Source organism: Mesocricetus auratus, unplaced genomic scaffold (assembly GCF_017639785.1).
Source record: "Mesocricetus auratus isolate SY011 unplaced genomic scaffold, BCM_Maur_2.0 Super-Scaffold_100691, whole genome shotgun sequence".
In the NCBI taxonomy this organism is placed as follows: Eukaryota; Metazoa; Chordata; class Mammalia; order Rodentia; family Cricetidae; genus Mesocricetus; species Mesocricetus auratus.
In genome coordinates this window covers 17,532,316-17,549,374 of record NW_024429267.1, presented here as the reverse complement: position 1 = coordinate 17,549,374, position 17,059 = coordinate 17,532,316, and the positions used below count along the sequence as shown (strand labels likewise).

The following is a 17,059-nucleotide window of genomic DNA, read 5'->3' as shown; positions in this document are numbered from 1 at the left end:
TGCACTGATGCCAAATTGACCATGTATAATTCTAGTTGAATTTTGATGAGAGGCTAAACATTATGCAAGATTTTGGGGGTACACGAAGTATAAGGAAGGTGTTTTTCCTTAAAATAACTTACAGTTGACACACATAAGGAAAATGTCGAAAGTGCTATAAGAGCGTAGCATGGTGGAGGGAACAGTCAATTTCTGGGAGATGAGAAGAGATGGGACAAGCTTCCGGGCGAGGCAGTACTAGGATACTGGAGGATAAGCAAGACTATTCTACAGAAGAGGGGAGAAAGGGGTTGCATGTAGAGAAAGCTACACACATATAAAAGCTTGGCAGGAATAATTCTTTGATGTGTTTAGAAAGACAAGGAAGCCTAGGCATCAGCCCCTACCCAGCTGGCCTTCACAGTACCCCGGAGAACCTTTAACAGCCCTGATACCTGGCCCATTCCTGAGAGGCAGATTGAGTGGGAACCAGCTTTGATCATTTTGAAAGCTCTCCAGGGAGGCCTAGGGTGCATGGAAGGCAAGAGCAATGGAGGGAAATAGCACCTTGGAGTGAGGCTCAGCTATGAAGGAGGATGAGTATTATATAGGAGTTTTAGTCTTTATCCTGCAAAGGGAAACCTCCAGAGTCTTGCAGAGAAACACGAGGAGATTTCTCTAGAGACTGAATAGTTGTTAGAGTGGAGAAAGCCACTGCCATAGCTGAGTGACATATGATAGAGGCCTAAACAAAGGTGACTGACCTGACTTAACCAGGAACGGGGTAAGCACAGTTTGGGATTTGGAATATGCAATCATGTTTTTGGACAATGGACAGAGATGTTTTTTACAAGTCTACTATCTGGGGTGCCGAATTTGAACTACATAGAACACTTCTCGTGTAAGGATACAGCTCGGTGGTACAGCATGAGCCTACTTGCACGTGGCCTGGGTTTGATCCTTATTGAACTGCAAACTAACTCTCAAACAAACTAACAAAAGTCCACAAAACCACCCCTAAAACCAAACAGCTATCGGACATGCTCACTAGGCAATTGCAAACAGTTCTAAAAGTTCCACTTGCCCCCTCAAGACAGCACATTAGTGAAACCTAATTTAGAAACATGATACTCAGACCAAGTTGACAAGCTGAGAGATTTCATGGCATTTCGTTCACATAAAACACAACAGGACTGGTGTCTACTGGACTGTGCAACATGGCAATGCAGGTCTCAAACCAAGCTGAACTGCAGTTAAACAGATACACTAAAGGGCACAGTGGGGGTCCTCAATGAGAGCGTAAGATGCTGGAGGCAAAGGAGGTTGGGGAGCCATAAAATCTTCCCAAGTATGCAAAAAATGACATTGGAGAAAAAGTTAGCTGCATTATGTATGGACCCTGAGGACAGAACCACTCGCCACAGGTAGCTGTTTCCTTCTCCATACTTAATTATTTTCCATATTGAAAAAATAAAGTGGTGCTAGTCACTTTAGCATCAGGCAGGAGGCCAAGCAAAAATCAATCCTAAGCACATTCAAGCAAGAAGAGGTTAAATATCTGAGATCAGGGTTGTTGAGTTCTTACTTTTGTGGCCCAAACAGGGAACGGATGCTCAGTTACTCTGGGACACAACAGGGTGACTGACAGACATCCAAAGAAAAAGAAAGGGCTCTCTAGCAGAGGCCATCCCTGGCCCACTCAGCAGCAACATCACTCACTCTCCTTAGCTTACAGGATCCTGATTTCATTCCAGATTAGCAGATTCAGGTCTAGAAGCCACCTGCTCTAGTCCGAGGCATTAATGTAAGCCCAGCAAAGACACAGTGCTTCCTACTAAAAATTGTTTAGAGATGGGATCAAAAGGGAAATGAGTGGGCGAGGGCAGAGGAGGGCTGGAAGTGGGAATAAGACCGGTGGCAGAGATGTTTGTCTTGAGCATGACTGCATGAAGCTGTGCTATTCTGTGGGATGTCAATGGCAAAGATGAGAATGCCAATTTTTTTGGGGGGGGAGGGAGTTTCCAAGCAGGGTTTCTCTGTGGCTTTGGAGGCTGTCCTGGAACTAGCTCTTGTAGATCAGGCTGGTCTCAAACTCACAGAGATCCACCTGCCTCTGCCTCCGGAGTGGTGGGATTAAAGGCCACCAATGCCTGGCGAGAACATCATCTGTAAGGGTGAACAGAAAGATATGACACAGTCCTGGTTGCCATTAGCAGGGCTGCTGTACACTCCCTGAGCATACCTGCCTTTGAGTTCTTGCTGGATGAACTAATTAAATGTCCTTGATGCTGGACATGCTTGCTATTCTATCAAGAACAGCTAAAAGCACTCCAGATATAGTAGGTGAAGGCTACACTGACGGGAAGGTAATAAAATGACTCTCATTATCAGCATCATCATTGGGTCAGTTTTTCATTACTGTAAAAAAATACTTGGCATAAACAACTTAAAAGGAGAAACACTATAGTTTGGTTTGTCATTTCAGAAGTTTCAACCATTCAGTTGGCTGGCTTTGTTGTTTCTGGACAGTGGAAAAAAAGAAAATTGTGACAAAGGTATGTGCTATCAGGCATGTCCAACCTTTACCCCTGTGAAATGATGTCTACAAAGCTCACACTCAAGAAACACACACTCAAGTTACAAAAACAAAACAAACAAAAAAACCCAACCAAACAAACCCACAAAAATATCTTAATGTTTTAAGTTTATGATTTATGTCAGATATATTCATAGTTGTCCTCTACTATGTATCCCTTGAAGCAGAGGGTGAACAAGCCCATTAGAACAAAGCTGTGCTCATGGCCAACAGAAGATAGAAAGAGACACAGTGGTGCCCGAGAGGACACATCCTCAGTGATCTACTTCCTCCAATTAGGACTGACCTCCGAAGGTTCCCATGACCACCCAATACTGCTGTCAAATCATGAATCCACTGGTTAGGTCAGAACCCTCAGGATCCAACTAGGTCTAAATGCTTGTATCTGCTAGCTGAGAACCAATCCTTCAACACATGAACCAGTTTATTTCTAAGCAACAGTCATAAAGTGAACAGACTATAGTCATAGACATATAGAAGAGGTTATCGTCTACTTCCCTGAGGTTAACTCTGTGTTTGTTTCTACCCTGTGTTTCGAAAGAACACATGACATAAATGCAACATAATTTACTCTGATTTCACTCAGAGATGCCTGGAGAACTAGCTGGCCAAAATAGAGGCTTCCATTCTTCACCCCAGAGTATTTTTATAGGCAATTTCCCTCAGGCCTTTAGGATCCCTGTATGGTGGGTTCAGATCCCAGTACTGCATAAACCGAGGGCTATGGCGCATGCCTATAATCCTGGCACTCCTAGGCAGAAAGCGCTGAAGTTCAAGGTCACCCTTGGCCACATGAGTTTAAAACCAGCCTGCAATACATGAGACCCTGTTTCAAAACAACTAAAGGTAACCACAAACCTACTTAGTATCTTTAACAATATGGAGCTAAAGTTCCAATTCAAGTCTCCCTGCCACGCTCCACATTTACCTGTGATTCAGTGGGACTTCAGTCTAAAAGCAGAAGCTTCAAACTGTTGAGTTCCTTACAATTTGGTAAAAAAGCCAACTATTACCTTTTTCTACAGTTGTGCAGTTATCTACATTTGTGCATCCACATTGTTGCACAATACAGATGGACACTGTATTGGTTACTTCTGCATTTGTTACAATGTATCTGACTAAAGCATGATGGAGAGGAAGGCTCCAAGTTAGGAACCGCCTAGTCTTTCCTAGGTCAGCTCACACATCCATTTTAGACCTCCTGTCCTTGCTCCATGGACAGACACAGCTATGAATCCTTGTTCACGATATCATAGCAGCCTGTCCTCATCTGTGCTAGCCCGTCCCGTGGTGAGTGACCCTGTGGACAATGCTCTGCAGGGATGTGGCCCACACGGCTCTGTTCTTTGTGCCTTCACAATGCACACTCTTTGCACACAGCAGGTTCTTAAAGGCTGGCCCAAATTTGAAGTTTAGACTTTGCTATTTATTTTCTCTACCTCCTTGGTTACAAAAACCGCATAGGGCGTCTCTTTCTTCATGACCAAAACAAAGACCAGGGAGTCGTTTGAGCTCTCTGGAAGCATTCTGAAGTTCTGAAGCAATAGAGTGCAGAGCTGCAAGCCTCTTAGGCCTCCAGTCACAGGGAGGCCCTTTCATGCTGTTTGGGGAGCCATTTGTATTTGGGTAATGCTCTACCTAAACACAAAAAGGCTTCCTTTCAAAGTGCTCTGGCAAATGTTTGAAATAAACCATTTTCCTAGCGAGGTGACATTGGTGAAAACCTTCCTGTGCCTTGGCCTAGTTCCCTCCCCTTTCTGTTCATGACCAGGCACCATGGTCATTCACAGCCTAGAAAACGGGCTTGGGACAAAGCAACAATAGTTCATTCTTTATTTTGGAACCTTCATGGTCAAGGAATCATATGCATGTACATATATATATATATACATGTGTGTGTGCATATGTGTATATATACATATATATTTGTATAATTAATATACAAATATAAACTTATGTGCAAACTGGGAATTTCTAGCTATGATCTCCAAAGCCACTCACACTTTGCACTCCCTCAGGAGAAGCTCAGTCTCGGTGGTTTTTCTGCTGAGGTTCTGTCAGGTTCACCTGCCCCATAGTAAGTCTGCTTGTGTGTAAGCCCCTAATGACCCTTCACATAGGCCATCCTGTTCTGGTGGAAGTTCCACCTCGATGCCCCTCCCCCATTTCTCTCCCTTTCTCCTTTCCTCCCTCCCCCCCCCAAACCCTGCCCCATCTCAGAAAGCCCACCAAACAGGTCTCCTCCCCAAGAGATGCTAAAGACCACTCTCACAAGGTATTTAAATTGCTCCCCAGAAAGTACATGTGGTTTTTCAGTCTCTCCTTTTTCACTCTGGGGAGGGGGGGGGGACTGGAAAATTATCCAGGAGTGTTTTACCCATTAAACATGGGCTTTTTCTAATTTGGCCTGATTTGTATTGCTGTTTTGGTGGAGAAGCTTATGGGGTCTTTTATACCCCTGCCCCAGGACCTAATTCTTCCATCAGTACACACTTAAACATTTTGACTTAAGCATTTTGACTCTTGCATTGAAGGGACCAGACCCTCACCCAGTCCCCTGTTTTGGCAGCCATGACAGGCTACAGAAAAGACCCAGCAAGGCAAAGGCCCCTGAGTTCCCTCCTTTGCCCTGACTCCTAGTCACTAGGAAATCCAGATACCCTCCATGTGGCACGGAACCAAACAAAAGTTGGCTGGTGGGCTCTGGATGGGCTTTATATTAACAGTGATGTGCAGAGCATAGCAACCACCCTGGGAGGGCCTATAGGCCACAACAACCAGTTGGCCAATCAATACTGGACAATTCGCCCAATCCCAGAAGCGCACCAATCCTGAGACTGTTGTGTAACCCCTAGACACTCCCCTTGCTCTACCCAATATATTCCCTGCCTCATGGTTTCTCAGGGAACTTTTCCAGTCACCCAGCATGATGAACGGACGAAGGGTCCGAGCTAATGGGGTTAGCTCATTAAACAACAATAAAAGACTCCTTGCTTTTGCATTGAAATGGTCTCTTGGTGATTTTAGGAGTTCAGAATTTGGGCACAACATTATGTGTGCACCTCGAGGCCACGAAGGTCAGAAGGGTATGCTAGATTCTCCTTGAACTTTAGTTATGGATAATTGTGAACCACCATGTGGGTGCTGGGAATCGAACCTGGGTCCTCTGCTCAAAGGACCAGTGCTCTTAACTGCTAAACCAGCCATCTTTTTTGCTTCTGAGCATTACATTTTGAAGTGGCCTCTATGGTCTCCATATTAGCAGCACTTTACCCTGTGTTATGCTATGCCTAAAAATATTACATAAAAACTACTTATCATAATCTTTACTCCAAAAAATGTGTTTCAGCTGTGTATGTATAAATGTTACATTAAAAACAGACAAATGGCTGGGCGTTGGTGGCGCACGCCTTTAATCCCAGCACTCGGGAGGCAGAGGCAGGCGGATCTTTGTGAGTTTGAGACCAGCCTGGTCTATAAGAGCTAGTTCCAGGACAGCCTCCAAAGCCACAGAGAAACCCTGTCTCAAAAACCAAAAAAAAAAAAAAAAAAAAAAAACCAAACAAAAAAAACCCAGACAAATGAACAAACAAAAAAACTACTTATTTTGGATGTTGGTGGTGCACACCTTTAATCCTAGCACTTGGGAGGCAGAGGCAGGTGGACCTCGTGAGTTCGAAGCCAGCCTAGTCAGCAGAGTGAGTGTCAGGACAGGCTCCAAAGCAATACCGAGAAACCCTGTCTAGGAAAATAAAACAAACAAAATAACTACTTATAATAATCTTCACTCAAAACAAAAATGTGTTTCAGCAGGATATGGTAGTTCCCGTACTTGAAAGGCTGAAGCAGGCGGTTCACTATGAGGTTGAGGCCAGCCTAGACATCATGACAAGTTCTAGGGCCAGCACAGAATGAGACTGTTTCAAATAAGTAAAAATAAGATAAAATATCAATAAAAACAAAAATTTTAAAATGCGTGCTTCTCATATACCCCCAGCCATCAACAGACTTAAGTAACCAAAGAGGTCCTCTACTATAAGGGGAAAGAATCAAATGAAATATGGAACACTGCCGTGACCGTTCTATCTTAAAAACTGAGGAGGACAAGCTAAAAACCTAGGGAAATATTTAAAATATTTTACAATATGAGCTATAAAAATCCTCATCTTGCCCATATCCAATGCTGACTTCTTGAATGCTGCCTCAGGGGAGGCAGTCCATGTAGATGAATAAAAAAACTTGCTTTAATTAATTTGCCATGATGAATTGGTTGGTGGTCTTCTTCTCGAATCTTTGGGATTAACACAAGGAAACCAGAAAGTCTCCTTTCTGTATGTAAACTTGAAGATCACCCAACATCACAACTTGGCAGGAGAGGTCAGAGACCCCACTAACAAGCATCAAATCTCTACCATCTTCAGAGTAACATCCTTTTAAATGTGTGAGAGCAAACGGCCTTCCATCTACTAAAGGTGCATCAAATGCTCCCACACAGCTTTGTGTAAGAGGCTTACAGATACTTGCTAACCCTGAACCCACACCTAATGTCACAGACCTACAGAGAATGTGCGGTCTACACAGCCAGTTCATGAGTTACACTTCCTACGAAGAGCTCACCTTCCGAAGAGCATAAAGACACTTCAGTAGCTTCATAAGGAAATTAGGAACCTAAGGGCTCAGCCTGGGCTGACCATTTCCCTGAACTGTTGAATATAGCTCCCTTCCTCTTGTGGGTGGGTAACTCAGGCTGAGCAGAGAGAAGCAGAGTGCCATAACACTGATGTTACCATCTCTGATACAGTCTGACCTGCTTCTTTTACTTCCTGGGCTTCAAGGAAAGGCAGCTTCAATTTCTTCTTCCCACAGTATTTTCCCAGGATTTTAATGCAATTCAACTTAATGCAATTGCCCTAGAAATCATTTGCTTCACCAAAGTCTTTTTACAAAATAAGTTGTTGAGGCTTTGTTACCCGATAGCCCAGGCTGACCTCGAACTCTTATGTAGTCTAGGTTGATCTCAAACACAGCCATCTACATCATTCAGTTTTTTGAGTGCTGGTATTACAGATGTGAGCCACCATACTTGGTCAGAACATGTGTACTTTGACAAGGAAGTCAGAGATGTAGTCCAAAGGTAAATTCTAATATAAGTAAGGCCATGGTTACACTATGACCTCAGAATAATGTGTCTAATTCCTCCAGCCCACACCTCTTCCCACTCTTAGTCAACCACACCATCTATAAACACTAAAGTCCACGGACAGAGACTGCCACTCTAGTCATAGGCCTGTCTGGATGCCCAGCACTCAAGAGGCTAAGGCAGGGCTGCCCTGAGTTTGAGACATGCCAGTACTACAAAGATCCTGTCTTTCAAAATAGAATGGACCCAGGTGTGGTGGTACACACCTTTAATTTCAGTACTCAGGAGGCAGAAGCGGGTAGATCTCTGTGAGTTCCATACTGGTCTGGCTACATAGCAAGTTTCACAGCTACACAATGGGACCTTACTAAAAAAAAAAAAAAAAAAGAAAAAACCAAATAAGTAAATTTATTTTAATTATAAAAAATGACATGGTCTTCAAAGAATAAACAGTTGAGTGAGACACTGTTTCTCAATCTACACACCAGCTTATACAGAGAGGTCACTGTCCTAGTTAGTTTTCCCTGTCAACTTGACAGAGCCTAGAGTCACCTGAGAAGGGCCCCCTGAAGAGTTGTCTAGATTGGTCTGTGGGGATGGTCTTGATTGTTGATATGGGAGGCCCAGCCCACTGTGGGCGGCACCGTATCCTGAGCAGGCGGTCCTGGGCTGCATTAGAAAACTAGGAAGCATCAGCTGTGAGCCAGTCAGCAAGCAGTGTTCCTCCATGGCTTCTGCTTCAAGTTCCTGCCTGACTCTGCTCAAGGAAGGACTGCAACCTGTAAGGTGAAATAAACCCTCCTCTCCTAAGTTTCTTTTGGTCAATGTGCTTCATCACAGCAAAAGAGGTGAAACTACCATATCCAGAATTCTGTTCAGAAAACACCAGGTAAGTAGCCTTGCATAAACACACAGTCAAAGCTGGGGTGACGGCTCACACTTTCAACCCCAACACTTGGGAGGCTGAGGGCTCACCTGGCCCCCTGGACTGCAGAGCAAGCCTGTGTCTTAGTTAGGGTTTCTATTGCTGTGAAGAGACTCCATGACCACAACTCTATAATGGAAACAATTGGTGCTGGCTTTCAGTGCAGAGGTTTAGTTCATTATCATTATGGTGGGAGCAAAGTGGCATGTGGGCAGACACGGTACTAGAGAGGTAGCTGAGAGTTCTACATCTGGATTGACAGGCAGCAGGAAGAGAGAGTACCACTGGCCTGGCTTGAGCTTCTGAAACCTCAAAGCCCACCCGCTGGGATACACTTCCTCCAACAAGAACACATCTACTCCAGAAAGGCCACACCTCCTAATAGTGCCAAACCCTGAGCCTATGGGGGCCATTCTCAGTCAAACCACTGCAGCCTCTGTCTCAAAAATCAAAACAAACACATAAATATAAAAAGATAACGATACATCATCAAACATCTTCTATAAGCAGATAAATACATTGGCTAGGTATATCTTTAACTCAATAAGATCCCATAAATCGAAGTAGAAGAGGTTGATGATTCTTTTTTTTTTTAAGACAGAAATGTTCCTGGCAAGGTTCAGAAGGAAAAATAGTAACAGATCCCAGAAGCAGAGCTGTAGCCAGGAATAATGTAAGCTCCAGCATTTTCAGTGCATGGTTAGGCTGGCACTCCTCCAGGCTCATCTATGAAATGTCTACTGCACATCCACCAAATGTATACTACCTGTTTAGGACTCTTAGTCACTGTGAAGCCATAAGCAGAACTTGGTCAGCCACTACTGAGTAGGTGCTGTGGACCAAATTCACACTAAAACTGGCTTGAAGAGTAATGCTTGAAGAATGCAACATAGCCATGTGACTAAAGAGCAAAGTCAAGCCCAACCATAATTTTGCCTGACTACAAAACCACAGACACATTGCCATACATAAAATAAGGCTCTAGGTCTAAAAGACTTAAAATAAGTAGACCAATTAGAGAGCAGTATAATGTCAAGCTAGTGAATACATTTAAGAAAAAGAAAAGAAACTGAGTAATTAAAAACAATAGGACTCACAGGACTTGGGAGTTGATAAAGTATTGGCTGTGCAAGCATGAAGGCCTGAGTTCAATCCCTAGCACCCACACATAAGCCAAAACAGGCACAGAGGTGCACCACTTGTAATCTAATGGAACCAGTGAGACCGTCTGTTTCTAGACATAAGATAGTGACTGAGAAAGACAGCCAGTGTTGACCTCTGGCCATACACATCTACACATACATGCACTTGCACACACACGAGCATATTTACAAACATACAAAATCATATCCTCCCCCAGGGATGGGTACTACTTGCATAGGAGAGTGTGGCTAGAGAGAAGTTCTAAGGAGAGTAGTAATATGATAGTGACACTTGGGTGACAGAGTCTGGCCCGCACAGTAAGACATTAAGCACCAAGAATTCAGATATGAAGGATGAGGCCCATAATGAAAGGCCTTGAAAAATCAGATGGACTAGTGTAGAATTGAGATAACAGATGATAGAGATAACTAAAGGCTGCTCGGCCAGGAGAAATATAACAAAGTGATCACGGGAAAAACTTAGACGGGCAAGGGCAACAGAATGATAAAGAGAATAGAGACGGAAGCTTCTCCTTCATTCACTCCCTGGGCAAACATCTGATTGCTAACAGGCATGGGAGGCCAGCTACAAGGTGGTTCCAGTGTCTCAAGTGGCGGGGGGGAGGGCAAGGATTAGATTAGATGTAGAGGGAAGGACCTATATGAAACACATTCCAAAGGTCTGGATGACTCACTGGAGCAAAGGATGAAGGGGAGATGGTTAAAGATAATTCAAATGCTTGAAAATGCAAACAATCCTCAGCTTTATTAGGAACCTTAAAGAGCTATGGGGGGGGGGAATAGAACAGTGAAACTATGAAAAGGGCTCTGATGGGGTTGAACAGCCACTAAGTAAAACTCCAGATGGCCAATCTCATCCTGCTGACAATTATCATGGCATACAGGGAAGAAACTTCAGTAAGAAACGCAATTTCTTTGTGGCTAGTATACACGCTTGGCAAGGATGGCAGGGCTCTGCCTGTTCAGGCAAGCTCCATGGGCCCTACAGCACACTCCTCCATTATCAGAAACTGGCTAGTCTCATTGACAATGGAGGCTGCCCCCCCCCCCACCCCGTTACCAGTGTGACTCTGAAGAAGGGGATAGGGCGAAGTAGAAAGGAAAAAAGGAAAAAGCAGAAAGTGTTTGGGGGCACTGTAAGGTTGTACCTCAGGGGCAGGGGCTGACCCAGGATATCATCTGAAATTAAAAACTCTTAGCACAGCCAGGCAAGTGGTGGTGGTGCACAGCTGTTATCCCAGCACTAGGGGGGCAGAGGCAGGTGGATCTCTGTGAGTTTGAGGTCAGCCAGGGAGTTCTTGGACAGCCAGGGCAACACAGAGAAATCCTGTATCGAAAAAGCAAAAACTCCCAGCACTGCCCTCTGTTCTACTCCAACTTCCCAGTGTCCTATGATCCTAGTCCCTTAGGAAGGCCTTAAAGAATCTACAAAATTGTAGTGTTTTGTTCATAAACTATTTCTGATGTGCATATTTATGCATACATTAACTCCTGTAACAGTTATGCATAGTCAAGATACAGATTTTTTCAAATAATTTACATGTTGACTACCCTAATTTAAAGCTTTTTTAAATTTTATATGGTGCAAGGCACCATTTATTATTGGGACACACCCTGAAGACCCTACACACCAGGAATAGGTAAGATGAAAACTACTAACTGTTAAACTCCTCTTACTACAAAGAGTGCTGGGATCAAAATTATAAAACAGAAACTGTCAAGAGCTCAGAGATCCAGTCCGGTGTGCCAAATCCAGGGAAGCACGTCTTTCAGCCTTAGCAAAAGCTCCTCTTTAGTAATAATTGGAAATGAACACACTGCTCTGCAGAAGGACACATTAATTTCTACCTCCTGTACAAGTCATAAATGCTAGTGTCAAACTTTTAGAAGGTTCACACCACAGAAACAAATGGTTGTTATGGAAAAAATAAATCTTTCAATATCTTGGTCCAAACGTCTGGTTGGAGTGGTAAGAAAAACCAGAGTAGAAGGAAATCTGGGGGAAAATGGTTGCGACTAAGTGTTGAGTATTATTGCTCAGACCCCTGTGGGGCTGCCAAAGGCCTAGTTGGGCAAATGGTAAGCCCAAGTCGCCAGCATCGACCCACCGCATCCCCACCGGGATCCTCTCCACCCGCAAGAGGTTTCAAGTCAACTAGGATGCTCCACTTCTTCAGACTGAAAGGTAAACACACCCATCAGGAGCCCTGGGGTCGGGAGTTTTCTCGGCAAAGGAACGAGACCCACAGGACCATGAGGTCCACTGACAAAGCCGCAGTCCCTAGCCTTCCTGGCTGTGAGTTCGCTCGGGTCAGCCGGTACCGCCCAACACCCAGCGACAGGTCGCGGTACAGCCCTACAGCCCCAGCCCCACTTACTGGCGGCGATCGCAGCCCGGGGACGCGTGCACTGGAGCGGCCCGGCAGACAAGGGCAGTGGGATCCGAGCGGGCGAGCCCGGCAAGTCCACACCCGGCAGCGCGTGGCATCCAGCAGGAACCCGCCGCTCCGCGGCCTCCGGTAGCAAAACAAACAAAAGGCAGAGTGGCTTCTAGTGTGGACGACCGGTCGCTTTCCCTGGAAAAGCTGCCCTGCAGCTCCCCTCGCTGGCCCCGCGCGGCCCTGCATGCGGCCATCTCTTGGACGAGCAACAGAGGGCAGCGCTGAGCTCCCCGGCTTTGCTGAGCACCCGGGATTTGCAGACCCACCACCTCCTAGGCTGGCTGACCCAGGACACACTAAGAAGGGGAGCTCTACTGAAAACATTTTCCTGCTTGAATGTAAATCAGTGCGATTGAATTGTATACTCAAAATGTTTTAAAACAAAGAATTTTGGTGTCTGTTATCTAACCACAGTAGAAAAATGCTTTCAGTATTGTTGCAACTTAAGTTTGAAAGACGGAGTGGATACCTTTCCACATGGGAAACCATCCAGATGCAATCTACACTTTCCTTTCCATGCAGCTGTAGGAAATCTAACACTATTTCCAGAGGTTCTCAACCTGAGGGTAGTGACTCCTTTGGAGGGTGGTGTCTAGTGACCCTTTTAAAGGGGTCACCTAAGACCTTCGGAAAACACAGACATTTATGCTACCATTCATAACAGTAGCAAAATTATAGTTATGAAGTAGCAACCAAAATAATTTTTCCACATAAGAAACTGTACTATACGATTACAGCATTAGGAAGATTAAGAACCACTGGGAGAAACTTATGTCATAAATTATATTGTAAAGTGGGCATGGTACTGTACAGCTCTAATCCCAGCACTCGGGAGACAGAGACAGGCAGGTCTATTTGAATTCTAGGTCAGTTTGGTCTACATAGTGAGTTCCAGGACAGTCAGGACTATGTAAAGAGACTGTCTCAAAAAAAAATAGATAGAAAGATAGATAATATTGCAGACTTCACCTTAAATCATCTTAAGGGATGACTCTGAAACATTTGAGAAAATCCAAATTACCTTCTGGTCCCTGGAGTTCATTGTTCCACAGGTCACCCCTAAAAGGATAGTAAAAACAAGTTGCTAGGCCTCACACCAGAAGTTTCTGGGGTAGAGGCTGCAAGTCTGGAGAACCACACCATTTTAAACAACACTGTTTTCACCAATAAATCAGTAACCCTTTTACAACGTTGATCTTTTTGTGAGTTTAAGTCTCCCCATTCCAGCTTGGCCTTGATGGTGGAAGCAGAAAGATCAGAGAGTGTAAAGCCAACATGGGCTACACAAGAGCTTGTCTTAAAAATAAAATAATCAATAATCCCCAGCTCGTCATCATATCAATGTCCTTTCATTACTCACTTCCGAATCCTAAAGACTGAAGGCAGGTTTCCCTGCCCCTGAATGCACCAAAGCTCCAATCATTTACTCTTTTGCTCCTGTTGAAGAAACCTACAAGGTAGCCAAGTTAGGCTTCTGCTAACATTTTCCTACCTCTTTGCTTACCTCTGTGATAACTAACCCATATGGCAAGTGAAAATCACAACTCATCATCAGTGAACATAAAACAAGGAGCTAATTAGTCACACGGTGTTCAAAAAAGGTGATTTTTAAAGTAACGAAAATGATTAAGTTTTAGTCTAATTTAATGGTCCAAGCCAGTGTTCCTTGCAAAGGGGAGACCCTGGTCTACTTTTGGCAGAGGTCCACTGGGTTACTAAGTAGTTTGGATTAGTAACTCTGGCCCTTGGGAATTATAACCCTGTAAATGCATGTTGAAATAATAAAAACCAGTGATGAGGTCTACTGGATACAATGGAGTCCATAAAAATATGAATTAGCAGCCATGAATTGTAACTGTGCTTTAATAAAACAGGTACTCTCACTGTGATGAAAAGAGTATTTCAATAAAGCAGGTATGAAATTTCTCTTCACAATTATTTATTTTATTAAGCTTTACTATTTCATTAACTTGTTAGAAGAGTAGAAAATATCTTAGCTGGCCAGCTTACCTTGAACATTCAACACTTTCAGTGAAATTGACTGGTTCTGAAACTATTTCAAATCATTCATTTGAAAACTGATCTTTTAAAATTCCAATCACTTCTATTATAAATCCTTTTTTTTTTATTTAAAACCTCATTTTAAAGGGATAATTGGGAGAAAAAAATTTTCTTGGGAGACCTAAATTTTAGAGTCTTATTTTTTTTAAGAGTCTTCTTTAAAAACAAAGAAAACATGAATTTTTTGGCCTCCGCTGAATATAAAGGTAGTTTTTATAGGTAGCTAACTTAGTGTACAAATAAAAACATTCATAGAAAAGAGTTATTTTAAAACACAGGATTTAGGCAAGATGTGTCCTCTGGTGCAATAGTGGCATGGAGGTAATAGGTAAAACCAACTACTTTCTGATTGGCTCTGAGACCTGCTCCACAGGTAGGAATTTATGTCTGCTACAGTAAACCTTGTCAAAAGTCCACAGTTCAGGAGGTATTAGGTCTACAGAGGAAACCCATGACTGTTGTTTTACTAAATGGCTATATTGTTAAAATGCCTTTTAAGCATTTGTTTATACACAGAGATTACTGCTGCTACCAACCTTGCTTTGTCAGAGGGGCTTCTTCTGCCGTGGGCAGCCACTAATGCAGAGACTTATGACTGGTCACAGGGATGCTGTCTGGGTTGGAGGGACAGCTTCCTTTTCTTTGCTGATTAAAGAATTAAGAAGCAGGGAGCTGGAAAGATGGGTTGACCATTAAGAGCATTTATTGCTCTTGTAGAGGCCTGAATTTAAGTTTCCAGAGTCGATATGAAATGGCTCACAAATCACCTGTTCCTCAGACATGGTGCATATACACTTACACAGGTGCACACACACAGAAACATAAATAAAAGTAAATAAATCCTAAAAAAAAAAAAGAATTAAGCCTGTGTGGTGGCACATGCCTTTAATCCTAGCACTCCAGAGGTAGAGGCAGGCAGATCTCTGTGAGTTCAAAGCCAGCCTGGTCTACAGGGTGAGTTCCAGAATAGCCAGGGCTGTTACACAAAGAAATTCTGTCCCTTCTCCCCCCCAAAAGGAATTAAAAGGCAGGGATTTTAATTAGGTAGTACCTGCTGAGGAAATCAAGGTTCCCACACACACCCCGGGGTTCTTAGTCTCATTAATAAAATAATTTAAAATTGGACGCAAACAGAAGCTCAAGAACAAGAAAAACTCTAGGGCTGGCAAACTGTAAACCCTGAAACACGAGGAGGAAGGGAACAGAGCAGACAAGGTACCTGCAGTCACATGACAGGAAGTGTAACTCTGGACAAGGAAGCTTAGAGCAACGGGTTAGTTAGGGAGTTTCAAAGAATACTTGGGCTCTGGCTAGAATCTTAAAGAAAAAGACAGACAGAGAGAGACAGAGAGAGACAGAGGGAGGGAGAGAGGGAGGGAGGGAGGGAGGGAGGGAGAGAGAGAGAGAGAGAGAGAGAGAGAGAGAGAGAGAGAGAGAGAGAGAGAGAGAGAGAGAGAAGAAAAAGGGAGGGAGGGGGTGGGGAGGGAAGGGAGGGAGGGAGGAAGAAAGAAAAATTGTTCAGGCAAACCTGAACAGACAGACTCTGGTGAACACTTCATCCTGGCTTCTAGAGAATGCACTGGAGATGGGAATTCTGGGAAGGAAAATGACATTATCTTATGAACCCATCTTCCTTGGGGTGTTCCTCTAGCCAAATTCCTGACCTATCCCACTAGATTAGTTCTTAAAGGAGGAAACAAGGACAGTCTCCATCTAGAGGTGGATTCCATTATTTACAAAATGGTGTCGCAGCTGGGTCTCTGAGTTCGAGGCTAGCCTGGTCTACAGGGCGAGTTACAGGACAGTCAGCGCTACACCACAGAGAAACCCTGTCTTGATAAACCAAAAACCAAAACCAAACCTTGGCAAGAATAAGTGACCGTGCTCAGCCCTAAATGGGACATCTATATCCACTCCCCAGGCCCCAGCCGGGAGAACATTAAAGAACACGGGTGGAGATAATGTAAGAACCTGCGTGGGGAGGAGTGCTCTCAAATGCTGTTTTCTGGACACATGACAGCTGTAGTCATTAACACACTGCAATGACTGTCTGACTGACTGGCTGATTGATTGATTTTTCGAGACAAGGTTTCTCTTTGTAGCTTTGTAGACCAGGCTGGCCTCGAACTCACAGAGATCCGCCTGCCTTTGCCTCCCAAGTGCTGGGATTAAAGACGTGCGCCACCACCGTCCGGCTACCCACGGCAATTATCATTATTTTTACAAAATCAAGCCAAAAAGACCAGGCAATATTCTATCTGTGGACGACAAACTAACTAAATAAACAACATACATAGGATTTGCAATTTTTTACTGTAATCCAGTTACGCCCCTTCCCTTTTACCTCCATTTCTTAGCCGAAGACGTACTTCATTTATAAGCTCCAGAATGAAGTAGCACAATAAAAATTTAAATTCTGTGAAGTCGGGTGAATGTAGCGTCCTGGTGGTTAGGTCCTGACACTTATAGAAATTCAATAAATGTTGTCTAAATGTCTATCAAAGACTACGAAGCCTGTGAGTTTTGCTAGCATATGTCTGTAGGTGAAAAAGTTATAAAACGTGCAATCCTAGTGCCTTCTATTGACGTGGAATCGGATGTTTGGGCTTTAAGAAGTGGCACCGGGTTGGGGGGTGGGTGGGTGGAAGTTCCGGCTCAACAAGGAACAGCCAACTACAAATCCCAGCGTGCCTCGTTGCGCCGTCGCCGGCAGGAGTCGGGTTTCAGGCCTAGGAAAGGCACGTCCTTCCCCGT

General features: G+C 44.0%; 1 protein-coding gene across 7 annotated transcripts in view; it reads right to left on the bottom strand.

Annotated features, from left to right (window-relative positions):
- The window catches only part of Cilk1 (ciliogenesis associated kinase 1), a 62,545-nt gene extending 45,529 nt beyond the window's left edge, over positions 1-17,016 (bottom strand). For 2 of the 7 annotated variants that reach the window (XM_013116103.3, XM_005073710.4), the window contains exon 1: positions 16,650-17,016. The gene's annotated coding sequence lies outside the window, so the exon portion shown is untranslated. Of the gene's footprint in view, positions 1-12,181; positions 12,368-13,265; positions 13,304-16,649 lie in introns of those variants that run through there. The other 5 variants (XM_021229349.2, XM_013116105.3, XM_013116104.3 and 2 more) reach the window with 3 other exon arrangements.
- Between the last annotated feature and the right edge of the window lie 43 nt (positions 17,017-17,059).